The 18,601-nt window shown below is 43.2% G+C and overlaps 1 protein-coding gene across 3 annotated transcripts in view; it reads right to left on the bottom strand.

Annotated features, from left to right (window-relative positions):
* The window catches only part of ARF1 (ARF GTPase 1), a 118,317-nt gene extending 105,311 nt beyond the window's left edge, over positions 1–13,006 (bottom strand). Inside the window, exon 1 of one of the 3 annotated variants that reach the window (XM_085628765.1) lies at positions 12,856–13,006. The gene's annotated coding sequence lies outside the window, so the exon portion shown is untranslated. Of the gene's footprint in view, positions 1–12,454; positions 12,693–12,768 lie in introns of those variants that run through there. The other 2 variants (XM_085628766.1, XM_085628767.1) reach the window with 2 other exon arrangements.
* Positions 13,007–18,601: the final 5,595 nt, after the last annotated feature.

Raw genomic sequence — 18,601 nt, 5'->3', positions numbered from 1 at the left:
ATATGTTGCACCTTTTAAATATATGGAAATAAATCTACAAGGTGTGGCAATAAATTACAATCACAATGTCCTTCATGGAGCAATACAATGTATCTAAGCAATATCGAGAACTTCCCCTTTTCAAAAACAACATCATGGATAGACACATGCCACAGATCCACGAGTTAGTTGAGTCCAAAGAAAAAGCTCACCTTTATCTGAGGAAGACATATTATACCCAAGTAAGGTTATTGGATGGGCAAGGAGTTTTGCAGATCTGCAAAACTCCAATGAATTAGTGTTAGACAACCAGCCTGAAGTGACCAGTAGATTAGTTCATACACTGTACATGATACACTTCTACAACAGCTCCTGAACCACATATATCAAAACATTCCCATTACAACACTTCAATATATAACACCTCGCTCTATACATTTGAAAAAGTCCTATGGATGAAACGTTTTCACAGTCCTCTCATGAAATCGGTAATTACCTGGCTCACCAACAATAAAGAAAAACAAGAACTATACATTTGTTAGCAAACTAATATTCAATGGGAAAAACTCCCACTGTACCTAAAAACAGTGTTCCAGTTAGGAGTTTTCTACTCCAAATATGTGAGATGGGGATTTTTCAATACATCAGTCAGTCACCCAATAAATGTTTTCCATTAACATAAGTTGAATAGAGGGTAGATGAAGAGGGGAAATAAAAATCTCGAGCTTTCACACAGTAAACGTGTTGGATTTTAGACTTGAAGAAGCTATTAATGTTAGAGATATCTTCACAGTGTATAAACTGCAGAGAATGTGTTCTAGGAGTTGATAATCGCACTATCTAGGCTTAGTTTCATAACACTCCCTAGACAACAGAAATCAATTACTAATAGTGTTGTGAAATCGGTTTAATATCCTGGGACCATAATGAGCAGCAATACTTAAGTGCACGACTACAGTATGGATAAGCCAATGAAACCAATCTGTAGAATGGTAAAATGGTAATTGCCTACCACACAAAGCATTTTGTGGTGCACAACAAGTTGTGATGATTAAGTAGAGGCAGAATAAGGCTAGTGAACATGGTTAGTTCATTTCCTGGAACTAGGTAGAACCCTAGGCAGGTGGATGATCACCTGTAAGATGTGGTTTACGGTGCAGAGATCTACAATTCAGTGCTAACATCTAAATATGTATAATGTGATCTTTGCTTAGGGCCATGGTTATGGATCGAAATGCGTAAAAACGAAGCATGTTCACTAGATGTATTTTTGCAGCTATACAGATTGTGTAAATTGACAAATTCTACAATGTTTTCTTCCAAACACTTTGCTACTATATCAACATCTCACAAATCTGATGTAAAACTATTGTTGGATTAGCAGCTTTAAACTTTTCTATAAAAATTTTAAGGGCAACTGTGAACGTTTTGAAGATGGACCCACCATGGAGAGAAGACTAGATAATTTAAATAAATAAAACTTGCACACTTCCCTCAGCTAAAATGAAGTCCCAAATATTTTGGCGAGGAGCTTTTAATCTCCTTAAGGAATTCTGATTCATTTTTTAGTAAATACAAATGGTTGTGTACTTTCTGCATGGAGTATTTAAACAAACCAATTTTAAAAGTTGTTTTACAGGTGTCAAAACATGGAGAGATTGCATGCTACACAAGAGATCTACTAATGAATTTCTTCGGAAGCTTTGGCTCCAAATAGTGGTTTAATGAATATCTTCAGTTACATTATATTAATTTGTGAATTACCATCGGGATTGCCTTTTGGTTCTAGAAATCCGCAGATCTAAATTAAAAAAGTACTCAGCAAGGTTACTTGGAAAAGATCATGTCATAACAGCCTGCGGGACTTCAGCTGTTCTAAAACTTCTCAGATAGACTCACAGGGAGTGGTGGAACATCGGCATTGCTGGTCCTGCCCTGGATTGGCTTAGATCTTTTCTGGAAGACCGCTCTCAGCAGGTCTGGTTACCACCGTTTTCATCAGTCGCCAGAAAAGTGTCTACGGGAGTTCCTCAAGGCTCAACCCTGAGCCCTTTGCTTTTCAACATCTATCTGACGCCCCTAATTTTTCTGGCAGAGGAGCTGGGGGCTAAAATAATTGCCTATGCCGATGATACCCAGCTCCTATTTACCTGGAATGACGCCGACTTGTCGACATCTTTGGTTCAGAACTGTCTCATCTGTATTTCAGTGGCTTGCTTGTGCCCAACTGAAGTGCAATGAGGATAAGTCGGAGGTCCTTCTGTACGGCTCGTTTCCACCTGCCTTTAGAGAAATTATGTGGCCGCCAGACTTCCCTTGCCCTAAGTCAGAGGACGTCTCTGCTAAGAACTTGGGGATCTGATTTGGCGAAGTCCTTCGGTTTTTGGTGCAAATTAAGAAACTCACCAGAGTTTGCTTTGGCACTCTCAAGTCACTCAGAAGGTTCTTCCCCCTGCTTCCCAGGCCAGCCAAGGAAATGGTCGCCCGTGAACTCATTCTTTCTCGCATGGACTATGCCAACACACTATACTGTGGCATCCCGGGGTATCTGTTGAGAAAACTGCAGACCATACAAAATGCCACGGCTAGACTTCTATTTAACATCTCTGGAAGATCTAGCGTGAGACAGCACCTACGAGACCTGCATTGGCTTCCGGTGGCCCAAAGAGTGCAATTCAAAGTCCTCACGTGGCCCATAGAGCTCTGCATGGTTTGGGGCCTTTGTACATCAGGAAGCGGTTTTGCTTCTACGTACCCAGCAGGGCTTTGTGCTCAGCCGCACAACGCCGGACGATTATCCCTCGATTTCACAGGTCACGGTTGGGAGGTCAGTCCATCTCTGTTAAAGCAGCTATGGCTTGGAATTCTCTCCCACTGGAATTGCGGCATATTGAGATCTTAGACTTTTCAAGAAACAGCTTAAAACTCTTCTCTTCAATTAGCTGATCCATATTCTCCACTCCATTGGGTTTTGGTAACTGCTCGCGCCAGGACACACTCGAGTATTTGAGCACGCTTTAAAACCCTTTATAACGTAACATAACAAAACAATAAGAAGAGAAGCTGGCAAAGAAAAGGCTCCACCACACTTCTTGCTCTCTAGATAAGTGGAACTGTGTGTATTTTGCAGACATCTTATCGCAGGGTTTATCTGGCTACTACAGCTTAATATTTGCAATTAAGGAACAAGGATATTTCCATATGGAGTAATTATTTTCAAAAAGCAGACAGGCAAACCAAGATAAAGACTACTTCTATAACCTAATTTTGTGGATGACAGCTTGTGCTCCGGGGTGGTTAAAGAAAAAAAAAAAAGGGGGGGGGGGGGGGCGGGGGCCTTGCAGTTACCTGATCATTGGTCACAATCTACAATGAACCCCAAATTCCTATTGGCATGATCTTGTACTGCAAACAGATACCATTAACTACTTGCCAAAAATCAATGGCCCAGAAACCATCTTGGTAGTCAAGAAAATCCACATTTTTACTTACATTTTAGCCAATCTTCTTGTATTCAGGTGCAGTTGGCAGTAAGATATAGCAAGCGTTATGGAGTTTGTGATTTCATTCTGTGTAAACAGCCAGCATAAAATATTTTTTTTTATTTGGCAGGAGAATGCGGATATATAAATAACATCCCTTTGGCTTATGAGAATAAACTAAAATGTATTTTGTACAACAGGCATCAGTGTTGGTGCGGAACGGCCAAACGGGGAATATTGACTTTAAAAGCAAGGCCTTGGGGCCCGGCAACAGGAAAATAGTTACAGGGGAGGATTCAAAACTATTTATTTGATGTGGAAAAACCCCATTAGGATTCCAGAAAAAAATTCCATAAATAACGTCTCCTGTATTACTTCCAAAAATTCCATATTAGATCAAAAAAAGCAGTTTACTTGAACGGAGCTACCAAAAATGGAGTATTAAACGTGTACAAAAACAGTGTTCGGGAAACCATTTACCATGTGTTTAATCTGGATGAGTGGGAAGACTGCTGAGCACTATACGGGCGAGGATGTGGCGTTATGGCCAGAGCTGCTGAATTCAGAAATGGCGAACAAGGTTCAAGTCCTAGCATAGGCTCAACATCCTGTGATTCTGGGAAAATCAGTTAATGCCCCAGTTCCTTTTTTTTTTATGAACCTGACTTTGTGTAATGTAACTGGTGCTCATGTAAAGTGCTCCAATTGGTCTGAGTTTACGATAAATCTATTGAAGATATTCTGGACTACTAAGTACAGGGGATCTGAAATGGATTTTTAATTTTTTTACTATAACAGTAAAGTGCACCTCCCAATTTTTATTGATATTTCAACAGTATTTTGTTTTACATGTGTCACTCCCAACACAAGATTTAGATTTCTTCAATGAGAGGATGTTCTTTTTCATCCGCAAATAAATATGCATTAAAAAATTCAGTGATGTTTCCATGATTTAACTAACCTTTCTCCAGAAGGAGTTAAACTTGCTTAACGACATACATTTGGATCTGGTGTTGATGTATCACTGGTGCCACGGTATGCATGCAAGCACTCAGGACGACACTCACTGCTACACATTTAGAAAAACCACATCCATTAACCAGTGCTACTATGACATATATAAAATTAAAATTCTCATAATAAACTCCATTTAAATTTGAATTCATCTCTCTAACCATTACTTCGCGTACAATAATCAGAAAGCCCTTCCTAAAGAAAATCTTTTGTGAACTGAATGGTTTCCTTTCAATGAACGAAAGAAATGGATTACAACCATATAATCTCTTCTGGTAACTTCCTCTTACGCTGTAATAGGGCCCTTATATACTTACCAAGGTAATCTATAGCTAATTTTTTTTTAAACACATTACCTGTGGTGGAAAACCATCCCATACATGCAAATTCATTAAACCAAGTGCTTAAATTGTTCCCAGCTTCAAAATCCTGAAATTCGCTTTCAATTCAAGTGCCCCCAATTGTCCAAATTGCTGCTATCACATGTCGCAGACTACACAAAATTTACATTTTGTTAGTCATTTCAGACTTAACCACAGAATAAAAACTTGACATGGCCGTAAATAGAAGACAGTTTCTAAGCCACTTTTGGATTAAAAGTGAAGGTATAGAACTACTTTCAGTTGAAAGACCATGGAAAACATCTGAAAATATTAAGAACTTAATTCTCTTAAATCAATTTTAATAGTTCCAAATGGCGAAAACAAAAGCACATTAACTTGATATGGTTGGCGATAAGATACACGTTGAAAGAGAATGTTTTTCAAGATTCATTGAAGAGAGAAACAGCTAAGACCCATAGCTGAACTGTAAAAGAAGAACAAGATACAGTTTTCCTCCGCTATTTGTGGAAGCTGCCACAACAGTACAACTGTGGTCTGTATTTGCGACGTATGGTCCTCAAGCCACGTATCAAAACTAAAAGAACTTCATAATGGTGGTAATTTGTACACACATCAAAATTGACTGTAGAAGCGGTTCACAACAAATCTCTAACCACCTGCTAGAATAATAAAAAAATCGAAGAGAATTGAACTTCAAAACTAACATGCATTGAAAATGCAATAGGTCTCGCCTTTGATTAAGTTAAAGACATTTGGTTTGATAATGGTATTGTATTACAAAGCCAATGTCTAACTTAATTAAAGGGGAGACCTATTGCATTTTGAATGCTTGTTTAACATGGAGATTGGTGTTTAGAACCTCCTCTCCCTTTGCAGACCGAGACAGTAAAGTAAATCATGTGACAATCTTGCTAGGGGTGCATGAAGTGCGAAAGGGAAGGCTGTACGTCTTTTTTTTTTCCATAAAACAAAAAATAAATACCAGTAAATTATCTGTACACATTCAGCAGTATAAAAAAAAGTGCTTAATTTGTTCTTGCTAAATTTGGAAGTGTGATAGAAACAAAGATTTTAATAGGATCAGAACAAATCATGACCCCTTACTTGGTGATGCACAAATATTCACTGAAACCCAATGTCAACACACCATTTATGTGCAATATAGTTTGATCAGTGTGGGTATTTCAATGCAAATTATGCTACTACAAATGTCAATGCGCTACCACACGATGCTTTTGTTACATTAAAAATATCTTCTGCCTCATGTCTATTAAAGTTAGGTAGGTCGCGAAAGTTTGTTGTACTAAAAAGTGGTCCGTTTCTAAAACGTTTGGGAATCCCTGCTCTAGAGTACTTGAAAGCTCACTCTACACGTCAAAGAACATAGTGTTAATGAACATCGGAGTAGAGAAGGGACCTGCAACAACGTATCACTACCAATCTGACTCTCACAATACCACAAAACCTATTCCACACATCCACATAAAGGGATTCAAATGAACAAAAAAAATATTTGTTCTTGTTGATAAGTAAATGAAAAATGAGTGTTTGAACCCGACCCTTTGGATTCCCAGCACCAATATCGTCAGATTTACTCAAGCACCCTTAGGCCTTCCTCTTCCTTTCTCATTCCCTCACAACTGTCTGCCATCTCCGTGTCCCCTCCTTCCCTCAGCTCTCCGTGTCCCCTCCTTCCCTCAGCTCTCCGTGTCCCCTCCTTCCCTCAGCTCTCCGTGTCCCCTCCTTCCCTCAGCTCTCCGTGTCCCCTCCTTCCCTCAGCTCTCCGTGTCCCCTCCTTCCCTCAGCACTCCAGTCCCCTCTTTCCCTCGAGGCCCTGCTCCCTCTGTAGTCCCCCCGTGTATGATCTCTTCTCTTCCCCTCCTATCTAATCTCTCCCTTTAGTAGCACCTGCTCCCCCTCGGATTGTCGAGGCGCTTGCCATTTCAGCCATCTCTCTTCCCCTTCGATCGGCCACATTGTTCCCTCCACAGCATTGACTCTCTGCCCTCCTTCTCTTGGGTCTCCATGCCCCCCCACCCGCTCTCTCCCTTGAACCGCTCGCGCTCCCTCCTAACCTTGTGGCACTGCTCTCCCTCCACCCCACCTCCCCTGTGTGTTCCACCCTCTCCACCATCAGTTCTCCTGCCCCGCACCGGTGGTTTGGTATTTCTAAAGCGCACGTTCGAGCTTCTTGGAGCTGTGGAGGGAAAGTTGCATTAGCGAGTTGGAGTCATTGGAAAATTAGTAAGAAAAAACATTCGAGCCATATGTTATGAGTTCAGTGCCCCTGCCCTCCCTCCTTTGGGGTTCTGCTCTTACTGTATCCCACTCCTCCCACCGCTTACCTCTTCCTTTGGGGCCCTGCCCCTCCCCTCAGTAGCTCCTGTTCTCACTTGCTTTGGGGTCTCACCAGATGTTCCTCTCGAGGGTCCTAGAACTTTTACTGTTCAGCTCTCCCCTCTTCGTTTTGGGGCCCTCGTCTTGCTAGGTCCCCAACTTTCAGATCACGCTCCTCTACGTTTTGTTGTGCACCCCTCAGCAGGTCCTGCCCCCCATATTGCTTTGGGATCTTGCACTCCACCACTGCTTGTACTGCCTTCCCCTCATAGAATGGGGCATTGCACCCCAGTTTTGTTTACCCCCCTCAGCACACCAGCCCCACCGCACAAAGGCTTCTGGGAGCCCTGAGTGGGTGAACCAAAGTTCCGGCTAATCCTGTCCAGTGGACTGCGGGGCGCTTCTGTCATTTGAGGTGGTTTAGCGGCCTCCCTTGGGCCCCCCAGGGCCTTCTCTCTGCTGGGGGGTCCCTGGGCTGTGATCTGCCTGTTGCCCACTGTCCTCTGCAGTGCTTCTCCTCAGCTTCTGCCCTTTCATCTGCCCCTCAGAGTCTCCCTGGCTTTCTCCAAGGATCCGAGGCACAATGTTCCCCAGGGGGGTCTGCTCTTCAACACAGCAGCTCCCAGTGAGCGCCGACATGAGGCTTACTCGGCCCAGCCTGTCCCGACTCCAGGTCCTACGGGCGAGAGAAGCGGAGACCTCCACTTGCACATAATACAGCGCTGCGAAGTAGACTCGAGCAGGAGACGAGGCGCTGCCGACTGCCCCTCCACACTACCTGTCTCTCTTCTGCTAGGGATCCCAAGGAGTAAAAGCTGGTTTATATCCGGTACACTTTAGGTATTCCTCTGAAGTGCACAGCTCTTACAGGGAGTGGTCCTCGTCTCAGCCGAGCTCAGACTGCCAGTTCAAGAGCCACATTTACCACAGGGTAGGGCTCAGAGGCTTTCACTCTTCTCTTGTTCCGTCTCGCGAAGCAGTATTTGCCAAATGCTTCCAAGGTCTCTCAGGAAGACGTTGCAATTTACGACCAGAACAAATTAACTTTAAAAAAAACAAGCGCTTGCCAGGCAGCCACGGTTTATTTTTGCATCTCGCTTTCATTTTAAAGTGAAAGTGAGATGCAAAAATAAACACGCGGCGGAGCTTGTCTTTATGGGGTCATGTGTTTTAAACACATGGCCCCGTAAAGATAAGAAAGCTTTCACGACACGCGGAAGTCAGACGAGCCTGTCCAAGTGGGCCGTCTGAAAGAGCCAAAAGTAAACGTCACAAACAGCTCTTTCCCAAGGGCAGGCCACCGTTTAGCATAAACTGTGACGCCAGCCAATGGGAAAGAGGGGCGAGGCTTAAAGCCCTTTACAGAACTTACTCCAAATCATTAAATCTCAGCCAGCGAGACTGCGCATGTGCGCAGCCCACGCCAGCCGAGACCTAAAAATGGTTAAAAGAAACTCCAAGCAGAGGTGAAGCCCCATTTTACCAAACCCCCCCCCCCCCCCCCCCTACACATCCATGCACCTCATGTTATGGCGGTCGAACATGACATAGGATGATGCTGCCACCATTTTTAAAAAAGTTTTTGTGTACCGCTCTAAGATGGCGCACTCCACTTAGTGCAGTAAATGTTTTTAAATTATTTAAAGGGCGGCACAAGCACAGAGGTTTAGCAGCACATGGCAGCTGAAAAGAGCGAGGAGTGGGAGGCAATGGAAAATCATGTGCAAGGAGAAATTAATGTGGGGGAAGCAAAGGGGAATGCACTAGACTAGCTTGAGGTTAGGGTTGTGAGGAAATAAAGAACAAAAAGCTAGGGAGGGGAAGCAATGGACAAGCAGTGTATGTGAGCAACTCTGAGCATATGGGGTCCGGCATGTATTTGAGGGAGAAGCTGCACTCAAAGGAGAGGGATAAAACACAAGCCTTCCCAAAGAGCTGAAAGCGAAATAATAAAAGGAGTTGTACGAATGAGAGCAGTGGAAGGATAGAAGGCATCCAATCAAAACAATGGTAAAGAACCAATGTTCCAAGAGCGGGAAAATACCAGATAAAGAATGGAAAGCCATCAAATAATAAGCAAGCAAATGAGTGACAAGAAAGCCAACCAATAGTAAGCAACAGGATGGCTCAAAGCCCGTTGTATGCTTCTGGTATAGTCCATATCCATGGTACTTAAGGATGCAAGCTACGGACGTGTTATGTGCATGCTGTAATGCTTTTTTTTCTGATGCTGCACAGCATCACCGGAAAACTTTGGCACAGTCCCAGAAGGTCTAAAGGTAAGACCTACTGGCTTTGTCAATGCTTACTTCTTATTGCTTTTCGTACTCCTTGGGAATGCATTTGTCCTTACTCCTTCCTTCTGCCCCTTGCGTACTCCTTCCGCTTCGCAATACTGACTCATACACTGTGTTGCTCTCCCAACACAAGCCTATTGGTTGCTTCCTCCACTGTTTCTCCATCTTTTATTAACACCTCTACCCCTTCTGTTGCTCTCTCGCAATTCATAGATCACCGATGGTGCTCTTCAGGAACTTTTAGTTGCTCTCCCCACCTCCATTCCTTCACTGCTCTCATCACTCAGCTTTAATATTAATTTTAGACTCCACACTGTCCCTACCACCAATCTATTGTGTTGCTCTCCTGTCCCTCCCTGCTAGGTGTAGCTATAATGGTCTTAATGTTTTCTACTCTTTTTATAGAGACCTGCTGCATTGCCTCATCACATTGTGTGATGGTATGCGGGGACCATCTAGATAATATAGAAAACAATGGGGCATATGTTTAAGGAAGTGGGGGAGTAAGGCATTAGCTGTCATGGCTTAACGCCTCACTCCGCCACTTCAGAAAAGCAAGGCTACACCATATTTAAAACGATATGGTGCAGCCTTGCGTTTCCCTCTGTGCTGGTGCTACACTTAGCAGTGTAGCCCCAACGCAGGCACCCTTGCAACATAGTGCAAGGGTGTCTGTGTGCAGGAGAAAGATTGTTTATTCACCGGAAGGTCCCCTCTCCATGTACAGAAACAATCTTTAAATTGTATTCAGAAAATGATTGTGTACAGCTTAATGCGGCACGCATGGAAGTCACAAAATGGCATTTTTTTTAAAAAAAAATGTATGTATAGGAAGGGGGACCTTCAGGTACATAAACAATCCAAGGCATTTTGATTCTTCCATGTGTGCTGCACTAGGCAGCGCACATGGAAAAAGCAAAAACGAGGATAAATAATGCATTTCTCCAACTTAAGACAAGGTTTTCCCTGGTTTTAATGTTGGCGCTGCCTCCTATTTACGCTGCCCTTGTAAATAGGGGCAGCATCAAAAATCAATGGGTGCAACGTCCACCGCAACACCCACCCCTTTCACACTAAGCATAGCGTGAAAGGGGGCCTTATTAACAAGGCAGCACTAAGCCACGTTAGGTGGCTTAACGCTGCCTTGCAAATAAGGCAATGCCCCTATCGTCACCACAACGTTGTAAAAAGTGACGCTGTGGTGGCGATAGGGGCTTGAACATATGCCCTTTCTATACACTGAGTATGGCCGGTGGCCGCCACTAGCTTTCCCAATGCTGGTGAACTATAAAACGACCACCCAGCCATAAAGCATTGGCAAGGGGAGATATATTGGCTTTGCCAATGCTTGTTTTAATGATTCGCTAAACCAACTAGTTTGAGGTGCTTTTTTTATGCACAATATACTTCAGCCTATGTGCGATCTGATCTCATCTCCGCTTCTTTCAATAAAGAAAAGTCTCTCTGCACAGGTTATAACACTCCTTCAGTTTGAAGAGAAAAAAAACGGCAAATAGTTCTAAATAAGGGTTTCAATGTTGTAAAAAGAAAAAATAAGTATTTGGTGGGAGAGTGTACAGTTTCACCGATTACAAGTACTAAAAGAAGGTCTTCTAAATAAGGTTCTCCACAAACAGTTATTGTGTGTAACGAAGGATAAACAAGGAAACCAAGAGTTCCACCGTGGGGCCTGAGCTCCTATCCAAAACGGTCTGCTACTGGGCACTATGTTCGCCAACCCACTGACATCCTTCGGCTTCAGGCTTCCCTGTCGGTACTAGATACAGGCTCAGTGCAATATCGTAGGAAGCATGTCGGTTTAGCAGCACTGAAAGGTCTAGGACTAATCTCAAATCTGTCCCCACTTAGCCATACCAAGCACCTATGGCCTTCCAGTGCAAAAACATCTAACGCAGCAAAGTGTTCAGCACCACTCATGCTGTGTCTCATAACACAGCACTTCCAAGTGTTCCTTCCGCCAGGCCCCAAACCAAGTCGGAAGGCCCAACCACCACCTCCCAGTATTCAAGAACACACTACATTCTTTTCTACCGCTGTTGTGCTGGACCCTAGGCACCACCGTTTAATACTCTGGAGTTACTGCCACCACCGACCAGTTTTCCAGGCTTCAGACGCTCTTCTTCCATTGATATAAAATGTTCCGCGCCTGCCGTTTTACTTAGTATCAGGAGACATACGCACAAACCAAGGTGTAATCAGCTCGAGTTCTAAAGGCGAGTTACTATGATTAAAATGGATATGCAAACTTAAGAATGACCTACAGCCGTTATTTGTGGGAATGGAAATAATGCGCACGATAATTAATTACATTATAGATCATTTCAGTGTTCGGCCTTCTCATTTTTTACCGATAATCTTCGAATTAATGCTACATCCGGTTTGTTCTTAACAGCAATGTTCTGTACGTTAGACATAAGAGATCCTTGCAGTGACTTGCTCAAAAGTAAAGCTATACTAACGATCAATGTTTAGCCAAACTTGGTGCCCGAACAACTGACGACTGCTCTTCATTATGCATTTTGGACTGTTCTCAAGGTTAATCTACGAAAATTTGGAAGGACCAAACTAAGCACTCACTTTCTGGCAATATACATGGAGGCCATTTCACTTATTAACGATACGCCCAAAGATGAATAAAAGACAGTTGATTTATTTCAAATGGACGTATGACGGAGATAGTGTGATATTACAAAAGGATGATTTTAAACATTTGGAGAAATTAAATCCTCTTATATTACAATTTTATGTTGTTCTTATATTAAGGGAACGGTGAGCTAGTGTTGCACCCTAACGTTTGTTTACGGTTTTTGTCCTGTGTACACAAAATATCCGATTACCAATTTTTACTACTTGCACCAACTCCCAAGTGCTCCAGCTTTACAGCGCCATGTCAGCCCACTTACTCATCCAGTGCTCAACCTCCCTCCGCATACAAATGTGCTTTGCCGTCACCATCTACAACATTACACCAGATAGATACCAATGTTAGTGGCTCATGAGATATCAGCGTTCCACTCCCGATCACCGATCTCCCAGAGTTCACCACCAATTAGCAAGACTCAGCAACCACCGGTCTTCTTAGCAACCATCACCTCTCTCTGCTCTCGCCACCCCCAGCCCCTCCGTGTAATTGTTACCCAACCATTTCTTCTGTAGCCCTCCTTTCTGTGCTCTCCCTCTGCAGTACTCGGTGAGGGCTACACCACTAAACCGACTTCCCCCCTCCCCCACCGGGGCTTCTCCTCTCTTAACCCTCCGCCTACCCTTTTCCCTATTACTTAGGCCTTTCCTTACTTCCAGGGCCTTTCTGTTTCCTTTATATTCAGCCTAGTTTGTTTAACTCCGCATTCTCTGCCTGTAATGCCCGACCAAACTCCTCACCCTATGTCGCCCGTCCCCGGCTCTCTCCCACGCCCGCTGTTGGCGTTGACTCCGCTTCTCCTCCGAGGCGTTGGTTCCCTTCACACAAGATGGCGGATCCCGGTGTGCCCCCGGCCACGTCAGTGTCAGTCTCGCGCGATGGACTCTGGGTAGAAACAACGCTCTTCTGCCACCCCCGCAGGCTCAGCTGCATGCTCGGCTGCCTCGGAAGAGGCGGCCATGTTGTAAGAGTGACGTTTAAAAGCAGTAATAGTGACAAAAGATCTCAAAGAAAGATAATAAACGTTTAAACAAATATTTGAAATATTATGTAGTACAAAACCCAATTAGCTTTTTAATTGTCTAAGTAAATGGGATTTTATGCTTACATTACACCAATTTCTATGTTTATAGAAAACCAAAAACTAGCTTTCTAATTTAAAAGTGGATAGTACATCTTTTGAGGAAAAATTGTAAAATTCAATATTGGGTTTAAATTTTGCCGACTTCAGTATGTAACCATGTTATTTCAAATATGGCTGCTTTATTTCCGCATTGATGATATCGTATTCGTTGCGGTTCTCTCTATTCTGATCTCTCGTTCAACAGCGAAACACTCTTGCACAAGGTTTTCCACAATGCTGTCTTGCGCTGTGCCTTCAGTGCGTGCCCCAGCCTGATCATAGTGATATTATTTACACGAGTCATTTGTGTTTCAATGGAATGTTCAAAGTAGACTAGCATTTTACTGTGAACTGAAGTTCAGTGCCACTAGAGCTCGTCGAACCATCAACTTTGTAGAGTGACCCAAGCCGGAGCTGATCCAAGGATTTTGGCTTTACACTAAGAGCCAGATTATGAGCCAAGGCATCAAACGCTTTCCTTTGGCATGTGAATAACTTAACTAACATTATGTTGAAATACAATAAAACTATTTCACATTATAAATAAATGAGTTCTTGAACACTTGTGTTGCTCTTCAGTATGCTACTTTGTCACTGCAATGTCATTAGTTAAAAACAATTGCATTTAAACATAAACTCCTCCCACTTGCAATGTTCTGACTGCAGTATATGAGTGTCAGTTTGACATGGGCTCTATAAATGGCCAGTTTTGTTATTTTATGTGGAGTGAAATAAGTGTCAATTATTAAACCATACACAATTCAAGTGCTTATATACACCCCTGGACCCTGGACTGGCTCAAGGTGCTCCCAGAGTTGCCACTTTGTCAAAATAGAGCACCACGAAGTAACGTGATTTGCAGAGAATCACACAATTTGGTCAAGCAGAGAAGCTAGAATTTGAACCAGGCTCCCAGTTACACATTGTGCATTCGGCCTGTTGTAAATGTCTTTTTACATTTTCAATGCTTGTTTTTTATAGTGCCTCTTTTGTATATTTTACATATTACATTCTCATTTATAGACCTTCATTGTGATGTCATTAAGTGGAATGTCTTTCTTGACATAAATATGACGTATTAGAATGTTGGTTTATAACTGATCTTTGGCGAGCTGTGTTCTGCATGTTCCTGTTTCCACCTGCGTGTGGGCCCTTAAGATGTTACTTATATAATAAATATCTTACTTCCCATCTACAGCTACGTTTCCTGATTTAACAAAACAACTGGGGAATATCTCATGCTCTGCCATTTACCACAAAAGGGAAATCAGTCAGGATTTATAAAGTGCAGCAAATCACTTGTAAGGATCTCAGGGTGTTGGAGTTGCTATCTGCTTCGTAGACAAAGCAGAGAAAAACGAGACAAAAGCAGGAGACAGCACTCAGAAAAACAGGGGGAAAGGAAGGAGAAAGCAGTAAAAAACAAGGCAAAAGCAGGACAAAGTACTTAGGAAAACAGGGAGGAAGTAGAGCAGTGCAGCGGCACAGGAGAGCTGGTCCTAGGCCATTGATAGAGCGCGGGTCACCAGCTCGGGTTAAACACACTGATGGAGCAAGAATTCGTGAAAGGAACTTGATTGGATTCAGTCCTCTCAAATAACGTGTAATAATGTAACCAATTTGTTTTGTGAATACTAAAACCGCAGTACACCACAAACAATTTTATCTAGGGAAAGCTTTTATATGTGCATTACTAACCCGTAACATGAATGTTCTAAAATGGCCGACAAAACGCGGGATTTCTATTGCGCATGCGAGTACTGCATCTACGTAGAATGACTCTGTCGCTTTTGGTGGGAAACTTTTGCAGCTGCGCAATGGCAATATAAATGGCGCTTCGAACTCACATGCTAATGCACCTGCTGCTGATAAACTAAACCTCGTAAGTTGTATTAAACACTAATGCAAAAGATTTAAATAAGTAAATGGGGATAGAGTAGAGATAAGTGGTATACATTGAAATCATCTGTTTCTGTGTTCTAACGTGTCTTTTTCCAACTGTGTTATTAGTTCTTAATTGGCGCCCATGTCACTCAGCCAAGGACACCTTGAATGAAGAAGCCTGGGAAAGTCGACTAATGACCCCAGCGAAAGCAACAATGTTGAATAACATTTTTAATTTACTGAGTAATGTGAAATGCGTGTGGGAATAAAGCTATGGGAAAAGAAAATTAAGGGATGGGCACATATACAATGGTTCATGGAGAAAATGTAAACATTTTAAGTGGTGTGATGAACTCTCCTCCTCATCCCAACCAATCAGAATAAGGGAAGACATAAGAATTGATACTTGGGGTGGTGGTACACGAATCAAGAACAGTATAATTGAGGTAAGATAGCTAGAAACTTTGTCCGACTTGTCAGATCTGTCATTCCGACTCATCACTGACCCAACGTATTTGCTGCTCCAGTTCTTGTCCGAGATGCTGTCTCAGACCCTGCTGCTGCCAGAAACTCTGTCCGAGAGTTTGAGATACCAATCGATAAATCTATTCATCTAGAGGGATTGCGGAAAAGGGACACCCGAGGAGAGGAGTGTCAGAGAGGAGTGCAACGCTGGCGTTGTACTTTAGAAGAAGATATCCTTCCAGATCTGAATCTGCCTGTTTCCTCTACCTGTATCCTGTCCTGGAGATCCTATGTGGTCCGCCAATTTACAGAGCTGGGTTCATCTTTGACCATAGGTAAATATAATCAGCAAAATCTGTATGCCTGCTTTTCCTTTTTCCTCCTTTTCCAGGTACCGTCATCATTGATGAATTTTGTTTGTTATGAAATTATTTCGTGTATTTCTACCTCTTGAAATTGAAGGTGGTTGCTGTAATTGATTCTTGACTCACAAAATGTATTTAGATAAAGGTTTTCAAAACTTCCTGAGTTTGTGGTTATTCAGAGTAAAGAGGTAAATGTCATTCTACCTAAAACTAACTCAGCAACCTGATTAATCAAGGAAATGAAACAAAATGTATTAAATTGGGAAGACTTGGTAAAAGTGAATAACAAAGTTACAGGTATTTTTTACACGGAACTGATGCCAGCGGGGTTTCACTAGCTTAATGTATGAATGTGTTTTGGGCCCAGGTGAGTGATAGGTGTATGTGTGACCAGAGATGGTGACCCGCGCTCCATCAACATACATACCTAAATACTCACCTGGGCCCAGACCATTCACAAAAATGAGCCAGAAAACCCAGCTGTTATCAATTTTGAGTTTTACCTGTAGTTTCTGTTACACCCTTACCAAGTCTTACCAATTTGATCTCCTTAATAATTCCTTTCTCGATGAATCAGGTTTCTGAGATAGTTTAAGGTAGAAAATGACATTTAACTTAAACTTGAAATAACCACAAACTCAAAAAGTTTGAAAACCTTTATCTAAATTAATAATTTTGTGAGTCAGAATCACTTTCAGCTTAAACACATTCTTTCAGGAGGCTAATTAAAGTCAAATAAAACAAAGTCATAATAATGAACAATGAAGAATGTCACGGTCCCTCGGAGGCCTCTCAGGATCGGTTCGTTGCTCAATGGGGTCCACCTATTGACAACCTCAATTTCCGAGATGCTGTAACAACACGGACATTAGAGGGGGTCAATCGGGGGAAGGAAAGGAAGGGAACAACGGGGAGGGAGATCTGTGGAGAAAAACTATGATTAAGACACACTTCACACTGCACCTCAATCCTTAGCTCCCTCTTTCCAGGAAGTACACACTATACATATTTGTCTACATGTATACCTGTAAAGAAAACAAAGAACTCAAGGATAGCATCTATAACTAGAAGGACGATTGTTTCATCATCTGACCCTCTCAAGTGTATGCGATGCTTGTCTGATTGTTCGTATCATCTATACGTGATACACAGCAGAGAACTGTGGATTACATAAAACGTATCAGCAATAATCTTCATTTATACTGTTGCCACACAATCCCAGTACATGAGCTCCTTACCCACCATAACCAGTGCGACTGTGGGCCTCACAAGGGAAGAAGGAATTACGCAATATGTTCAGCACCTCTCTTACATCCCCTGCTATGACGAAACAATACACACAGACATTAAACCAGTAATATGGAGAAATGAAGTCTGGCAGACAAGTTGCAGGAATTCGTAGAAGGATGATATACCACCTGGTACTGGTTTCTTGAGTTAATGTCTGTTTATACCAAGATATATGGTGGCAAGAGTTCTAACCGGCGCTGTGATCCCACAGGGCCGTAAGACAATAATGAGCAGGTAATGACTTGTGGCGTTGGCACTCAGTTCTGAAATGGCCACTTGTCAAAAGAATTACACTAGCGGAGTGAGTCTCAACACCAGGATGACGCTTGGCGGTGTCACTCAGGTCCGCTATGGCAGAGAATCAAAGGCAGTACTAGTGGCGTGAGTCACAATGCCGGAATACTGGGAAATGCAAAGGTATGACTCTTGGCGGTGTCACACAGGTCCGCTATGGCAGAGAATCAAAGGCAGTACTAGCGGCGTGAGTCACCATGCCGGAATACTGGGAAATGCAAAGGTATGACTCTTGGCGGTGTCACCGACACCCTTACCCCACCAAAGCCGATATGGAAGCAGCAAGGTCCTCGGAACGTCCTCCTCTGTCAGCAACTCGAGGTGAAATAATCTGCGCCATTCCCTCAGCGTCCTCGGCTTACGTAGCCGGGCGGATGAACGCAGCGTTGTCTCCTGCGCATGCGTGCAGTCAAAGATGCCGGGAATTGTAGTGCCCCAGAGAGCCCCTCCATATCTCACGCATCTCGCGGAGATGGAGCGCGGCTCTCGTCCACCAAGCGTTGTACGGTCGTCCTTGCAGGGAGTGTGCAGCGGTCGCCACGGAGGACGTGACAGCACATCCCTCTCCCAACGACCGCTGACACGAACCAGGTTTGTTGGGAAACCGTTCGTAAAAGGCTTTTACGCACCGGGGAGCATGCACGCCCACCGCTGGTTCCCACGAATTTTCTTCCGCGCCATATCCTTTCCAGGACACCAAATACCACAATTTGGATCCCCTCATTTTTGAGTCCAGAATTGACTGCACTTCGTACTCCGGCTCGTGATTGATCCAAACGGGCGCCGGTCTTGTCTTTATGGATGTATATGAGGGCTTCAATAAGGACACATGAAAGACCGGATGTATTTTCATGGCCTTGGGCAGTGCCAATTTCATGGCCAACGGTGAGATCACTTTGATGATTTTATCAGGCCCAATGAACTTGGGATTAAACACGCTATATCGACGGAATCGAATGTTTTTCGTCGATAACCACACTGCCTCTCCTACCCTGTAGGTAGGTGTGGGTTGTCGGTGTTTATCCGCCTTAGTTTTGTAGATCCCTTTGGCCTTTTCCAAATTTC

Source organism: Triturus cristatus, chromosome 10, assembly GCF_964204655.1.
Source record: "Triturus cristatus chromosome 10, aTriCri1.1, whole genome shotgun sequence".
Taxonomy (NCBI): domain Eukaryota; kingdom Metazoa; phylum Chordata; class Amphibia; order Caudata; family Salamandridae; genus Triturus; species Triturus cristatus.
The sequence above is the reverse complement of the archived record's forward strand: the minus strand, read 5'-3'. Positions and strand labels throughout refer to the sequence as shown.